Source organism: Otolemur garnettii, unplaced genomic scaffold (genome assembly GCF_000181295.1).
Source record: "Otolemur garnettii isolate 467f Iridium unplaced genomic scaffold, OtoGar3 scaffold00018, whole genome shotgun sequence".
Taxonomy (NCBI): Eukaryota; Metazoa; Chordata; class Mammalia; order Primates; family Galagidae; genus Otolemur; species Otolemur garnettii.
In genome coordinates this window covers 21,602,185-21,609,665 of record NW_003852413.1, presented here as the reverse complement: position 1 = coordinate 21,609,665, position 7,481 = coordinate 21,602,185, and positions in this window count along the sequence as shown.

Sequence of the window (7,481 nt, the reverse complement as noted above, 5' to 3'; positions counted from 1 at the left end):
TGGCTGGTGCCTTAGCCGCTTGAGCCACAGGCGCCGAGCCAAGATAGGGGTATCTTACTAATGTTACCCAAGCTGTTCTCAAATTCCTGGATTCAGTCCCCTCTTGGCCTCTAAAGATGCTGGGATTACAGATGTGAGCCATGATGCCCAGTCAATAAGTATATTATTTTATTTAATCATCATAATGACTATGAAGTGGTGATATCATTAATCTCATTTTATAAAAGAGGAAATAGGCCAAGAATGGCTAACATACCAAGTACCCAGCTAATAAATGGCAGAGTTGGCATCTGTACTTCTAACCATTGCATAGTCCTGCCTTTTGTGTTAATCTCCCAGGCCGGTATAAAACTGTTTCATTTCTGAAGTCTTTTGGAGCACTCTGGATGAGCCTATGGCTGTGGAGACCTTGAATACTTGTGCAGAGAAGGCAGGAATGGGGGTGGGGTTGTCATCCTCAACTGGCTTCAAGTACACCTGCAAAGTTCCCCCCTCACACAGATAAGGGTAATTGGCAACCTGTACCTGCCTTCAGGATGTCCAGGGCTAAAGCCAGACAGTCAAGCCCAGTGGGATCAGAAGGATTGGAGCTAGTAGAGATCAACATAAAGGTGAAAGTTTCTGCTACCCTTTCCAATCAACAGTGGAACTTTAGGCAAATCGAGATTTTTTTCTTCCTCTTTTTACATTAGAAAACATACGGTTGGCCCTCTACATCTGTGGTGACTGCACCTGCAGATTCAACCAACCACGATCAAAAAGATCAAAAATCTGATCAAATCAGGAGAAAAACAATGAAAAACAGCCATACAAGCTCACACCTGTAATCCCAGCGTTTTGGGAGGTCAAAGCAGGAGGATTGCTTGAGGCAAGTAGTTTGAGACCAGCCTCTACAACATAAATTAAAAAATGAACTGGATGTGTTGATATGCAGCTATAACCACAGTTACTCTTGAACCTGTGAGTTAAAGGCTACAGTGAGCTGTGATCATGCCACTGCATACCAGCTTGGGTGACAAAGTGAGACCTTGAGTCACAAAAAACATAATACAATATAAAAAACCACACATTAAAAAAATATCCAAAACCGGTATAACAACTATTTTCATAGCATTTACCTTATATTAGGTATTATAAGTAATCTGGCTATGATTTAAAGTATTATATGGGGAGATGCTTAAGTAATATGAAAATACCACGCCATTTTATATAAAGGACTTAAGTATCTTCAGATTTCAGTATCCATAGGGGTCCTGGAACCAATCCTGCATGGGTACCAGGGGATGATCATAGTTGCTCACTATTGGCCAGAGAATATACTCTTCCTCCCATAAATCTATCTTTACTAAAATTCTGCATGTAAATAGACTGAACAGTATACAGGCCAGACCCCTGTGAACAGTGAGGACTACAAGAACAGGCAGTCAGAAGCCAGACCCTAGTCTGGCAGGGAGGCCACAAGCCTGTCACCATCACAATCAAAGCAATCAGCCTGCTACTGTCAATTCCCAGGGTACATAGGGGGCTGACTCAGGGAGAGCCAGCCTGGTCACTGCTAACAAGCTGCCTATTCTCCCAGTAGAGAGGAAAATGATTTCAGAGAAAACCAATGTGCTCCTGATCCCTTCTCAGCTTCCTGTCCGACATCTGCACCACCAGGTACCTACCTCGGTCCTCCTTTTACTGCCCTGCCCCTGCTGACCTACCTTCCATTACTTGGGGCATCTGTATGAGTTCATGGTATTGAGTAGGTATCATGAGTGGGCAAATGTAGTGAGGCTGGTTTATGTGAATGGCTAGGTGGCTCACCTCCAGGCCAGAAGCAATCCCTGGTCCCTCCTTTGCAAGATCCAGTTAAATAGCATATGGAGGCCCAGGCAAGAAGAAACCTCTAGGTCAGCAGTTCTCAACCTGTGGGTCTGTATTAAAGGTTCACGGCATTAGGAAGGTTGAGAACCACTGCCCTAGGTAGTCCAGAGTAAAAATTATGTGTGGATAGTAATTCTGCCACCAACCCAGAGGAACAAATAAATACCCTGAGAGGGAGAAACTGATCCGCAAAGATGCTGCCTTTTGTCAAATGCTGAGCACAGACAAAGTACAGACAAAGACTTCAGTGCCAACTTCAGAACAAGGTCCCTCCCTCAAGGCTATTTCCAGATCACCCATCACCCCACACCAAGGCAGATGCTCCTTGTTCTTGGCCAGCAGCAAACCCCAAAGTGGGTCAACTAGAGGGCAGCTCAGAGGCCTCTGGAATCAGGGCAGCAGGTGGTGCTGGTAGTGAAAAGTCCCTGCAGTGTGAGAGGTTGCAAGCCACAGCAGAAACTGTCCCCACTGAGACAAAGGCTGCCACGGAAAGGTTGGAGAGAAGGCAGGATGCTCAAGCCTGGAACAGGAACTTCTTTGTGACTAAATGACTGGGAGAGAATTAGCCATTTAAAGGTAATATTCCCAGAACACTCCAGTGTGGTGTGACCCCAGAGGCCCTCCAACATGTATGAGAGGGAGATCTATAGCAGGAAGCACATAACCAAAAATAGAGCTGGGTAAACACATCTGAAACTTAGGGACTGTAACTTCAGAAAGTATATTAAGATGAGGCTTTGGGGCTGCAAGCATAGAGGCGGGTGGAGACCACATGGTGAGCAGAGACACTGGACAGAGTTGGTAGATCAGCCCTTATCTCTGGTCTCCACCAGTCACAAACATTCTAAATCTCCCTACAGTTAGTTAAAATCCAACATAAGATACACTCTCCAGTAATGCCCACCTCCAACACTTGCTCTGTTTCAATTCTCTCTCAGGTATCTAAAGCAGGAAAGCCTGTCCTAGAAATGTAACAGAGGCTCGGCACCTGTGGCTCAAGCAGCTAAGGCGCCAGCCACATACACCTAAGGTGGCGGGTTCGAATCTCCAGCCCGGGCCCGCCAAACAACAATGATGGCTGCAACCAAAAAATGGCCAGGCGTTGTGGCGGGCGCCTGTGGTCCCAGCTACTTGGGAGGCTGAGGCAGGAGACTCACTTGAGCCCAGAAGTTGGAGGTTGCTGTGAGCGTGATGCCATGGCACTCTACCCAGAGGGATAGCTTGAGGCTCTGTCTCAAAAAAAAAAAAAAAATAGAAATGTAACAGAAATGTGTTAAAGTCATATTCTGATTTACTAACTCATCACTTAATTAAGTTTTCATTAAATCCCCTAAGGCCATCACTGGAGCATGAATAGGTAAAATTGAAGTTCTTGCAGAGCCACAGGCCCCATCATCAGGGTCTAACACCTCCACAAGACCTAGACGGAAATGACCTTCTCACATCTCACTCTGGCATTATTATATTAGTGACCCTGGTGGTGCAAGCCAGAGGTAGGCAGTTCTCAACCTCCAACCCTCAAATCTATTAATGAATTATTGATAGGGTGACCAACTTATCCTGGTGTTATCACTGAACATTCCAAATTCTAAGAGTCCCCTCAGATTTGGTTTTAAAACTGAAATTTGCATGCTGGGCATGGTGGCTCACACCTGTAATCCTAGCACTCTGGGAGGCCAAGGCAGGAGCTCAGGAGTTTGAGACCAACCTGAGCAAGAACAAGACCCCCATCTCTACTAAAAATAGGAAAATTAGCCAGGTGTTGTGGCCAGCCCCTGTAGTTCCAGCTACTGAGGAGGCTGAGTTAGGAGGATGGAGGAGTTCGAGGTTGCTGCAAACTAGGCTGACACCACAGAACTCTAGTCTAGGACAACAGAGTGAGAATCTGTCTCAAAAAAACAAAAACACCCCCCCCCCGCTGAAATTCCCACATTTCCTGTCCTAGGAAAAATAGGATACTTGGTCACCCTAAAGGAAAGATCACAACTGAAAATGATTAGAAAATCTCAATGCAGTACATATAAATTATGAGGGCTGAATTAAGCCCTGGAAGACATTTGTTCATGGATTAAGCAAGCATTTATTAAAAATAGAGACCAAATTGTCCAGCACTAAGCTTCACAGTGGTCCCTACCTAAGTGGCTTCCGGTTTGACTGGAGGGGGAACGTGGCATCGTTACCATCTGTGTAGCATGTTACCCTGCAGCATGCACTTCCACATGCAGTAATTATCTGGGCCCTTTGAGGGAGGATTTGTGCCTATACCATTATAGGGAAATGGGCTTAGGAAGGTTAAGTAACTTGTCCAAATCACACAGCTGAAAGACAAACTCAACTTCTGGTCCCCTAGCTCCAAATCAATACACTCTTTCCACATACTCATGTCTAAGAAGTGCTCAGGGGTGTGCTGCAGACTGAATTGGAGCTGTTGGTTCTTTTTTTTTTTTTTTTGAGACAGAGTCTTATTATGTTGCCCCTCAGTAGAGTGCTGTTACGTCATAGCTCACAGCAACCTCAAACTCTTGGGCTTAAGTGATTCTCTTACCTCAGTCTCCAAAGTAGCTGGGACTACAGGTGCCCACCACAATGCCCGCCTATTTTTTGGTTGCAGTTGTCATTATTTAGCTGGCCTGGGCCAGATTTGAACCCACCAGCCTTGGTATATGTGGCTGGTGCCGTAACCACTGTGCTACGGGTGCTGAGCCGAGCTGTTGGTTCTTAAGCTGGGAAGTATATGGTAAAATTTGTGTTTTAGGACAGTTAAACTGAAAATTAAAGAGTAAATTGGCACTTTTTCAAGTGAAAAAGACATTCAGTGTCATTTCATTATTTCATTTTTGTTTAATACACACACACACATATATATATGTATATATAAACAGAGAAAGATTGATTGATCTATATAGATGGAAAGAAGACTGGAAACAAGTGTAATAAAGTGTAAATAGGAGTTATATCTGGGCCAAGCATGGTGGCTCACACCTATAATCCTAGCACTCTGGGAGGCCAAGGCGGGTGAATTGCTTGAGCTCATGAGTTCAAGATTAATCTGACCAAAAGTAAGATCCTGTCTCTACTAAAAATAGGAAAACTGAGGCAAAAGGATCGCTTGAGCTCAAAAGTTGCAGGTTGCTGCAAGCTACGATGCCATGCACTCTACCCAGGATGACAGCTTGAGACTCTGTCTCAAAAAAAAAAAAAATAGGAGTTATATCTACATGTAGATATACACGTAGGAGTTACGTGTATATCATATACGATATTATTATTATTTATACACGTATTGAGTTATGTGTATAAAAAAATAGGAGTTATATCTACGTGTAGATATACACGTAAAACATACATTACATGTATGTTTTTCTTTGTGTTTTCTATATTTTCCCAATGGTCTAAAATGGATATGTACTACTTTTATAATCAGAAAAAATAAATTTTAAGTGTATATGAGTAGAAGAGCAAACAGGAAGAGAAACCAGAGGTAAGGAGCCCAAAGAAGGACAATTAGACAGACATGAAAAACAGAGAAATAAGATAGATACGAAAAACAGAGATGCCCATAACAGAAGAGAAAAAGAGACCTAATTGCTTGGGGGTGGAGACCAATACAGTCTTATTTCTCATAGATTATTTTTTTTAGAGATGGGATCTTGCTGTTGCCTCAGCTGGAGTGCACTGGTTATTCACAAGTACCAAAATGGCACGTGATAGCCTCAAATTCCTGGCTTCAAGCAATCTTCCTGCCTCAGCCTTCTGACTGGCTGAGACTACAATTACATTCCACTGTACCCAGCTCTTATGGAATTTTATTGTCTATCTGAAACCTATAGGAAACATGAGAGTTCAGGGTTATTTCAAAAACAAGTGGAAGAGCTGAGCACAGTGGCTTATGCCTGCAGTCCCAGCTACTTAGGAGGCTGAGTTATGAGGATTGCTTGAGGCCAGGAGTTCAAGGCCAGCCTGGGCAACATAGTAAGGCTCTCACCTCTAAAAATAATGTCTTTTAGGCCAGGTGTGGTGGCTCGTGCCTGTAATCCTAGCACTCTGGAAGGCCAAAGTGGGTGGATTGCCCTGAGTTCAGAGGTTTGAGACCAGCCTGAGCCAGAGTAGGACCCCATCTCTACAAAAAAAAAAGCTGGGAGGGCGGCGCCTGTGGCTCAGTGGGTAGGGCACCAGCCCTATATACTGAGGGTGGCAGGTTCAAAGCTGGCCCCAGACAAACTGCAACAAAAAAATAGCTGGGCGTTGGGGCAAGCGCCTATAGTTCCAGCTACTCGGAGGCTGAGGCAAGAAGATTGCTCAAGCCTAGGAGTTTGATGTTGCTGTGAGCTATGATGCCAGAGCACTTTACCCAGGGCAACAGAGTAAGACTCTGTCTCAAAAATAAAAATAAAAGATGGATATATTTGATTCAAGTTTAGAATTAGATAATAATAGCAAGCAAGAAAATGAGACCACTATTATTTATACAATGAATAGCAAAAAATGTTCACATTCTAAATTAACTTTGTACAGTATATGAACTAGTAGTATACAATTATTATACAAAATACACTTAGTGTTTATAATATTTACAGTAAATATATAATATGTATATATTGATTTACAATATAAACAGATATGAAGTTTGTTTTTTTTTTTTTTTTTGAGACAGAGTTTCTGTTGCCCAGGCTAGAGTGCCATGGTGTTAGCCTCACTCATAGCAACCTCAAACTCCTAGGTTGAAGCGATCCTTCTGCCTCAGCCTCCCAAGTAGCTGGGACTACAGACACCTGCCACAATGCCCGGCTAATACTTCTATTTTTAGTAGACATGGGATCTCACTCTTGTTCAATCTAGTCTGGAACTCCTAAACTCAAGTGATCCTCCTGCCCTGACCTCCCAAGTGCTGGGATTACAAGCATGAGCTACCCCACCCAATCAAGAAACATTCCTTTTAAATCAAAGATTTAATAGGTCACATTAGATTTTAAAAGACTCATAAAGAATTTGTCTCTTCTGAGAACACAATGGTAGAAATTGGCCGACATGTTTTATCTCCACCATTTTTTTTACTAAGATTCTACAAGGTAAATAACTCCTAGTTAGAACACACAAGTTTGCTATATAATACCCAGTTTACAAAAGACTTTAAAATGGTGCCTTGCCCCCCCTCCAGTTACACACTCAACACCTAACATTATGAAATAACATCATGTAGCTGCTAAGAAGAGAATGACTATGGTAATCTAGCATGTTTCATTGTGATGTTCTGTTACCCAAACTGGTTTCCAGAGGGCTGTGAATGCCTGTCTTGTGTGACTCTGCTACATTCCACAAAGCAAAAGAAGAAGAAGAAGTGAAGTGCTCCCCACACCCAATCTGAGTGGACTTATAGGGCTAACCTCGAAGGCTTTTGAAAAACCAAAATGAAGGATGCTGAACTGTTAGTTGTGCCTTTGAAAACTGCAGCTCTGCAGCCTCAGCCCTGCTTCTCCCACCGGTGGTGCCCTGTCAGTGGGCTTCCTGCAGCACAGTTTTCCCGCAGGAGGAAAGGGGAAGAATGGAAAAGTGGACAGTAGTATGGGAGGTGGGCTCTCTTCCCTTCCAAGATATCTTTTTTTTTTTTTTTT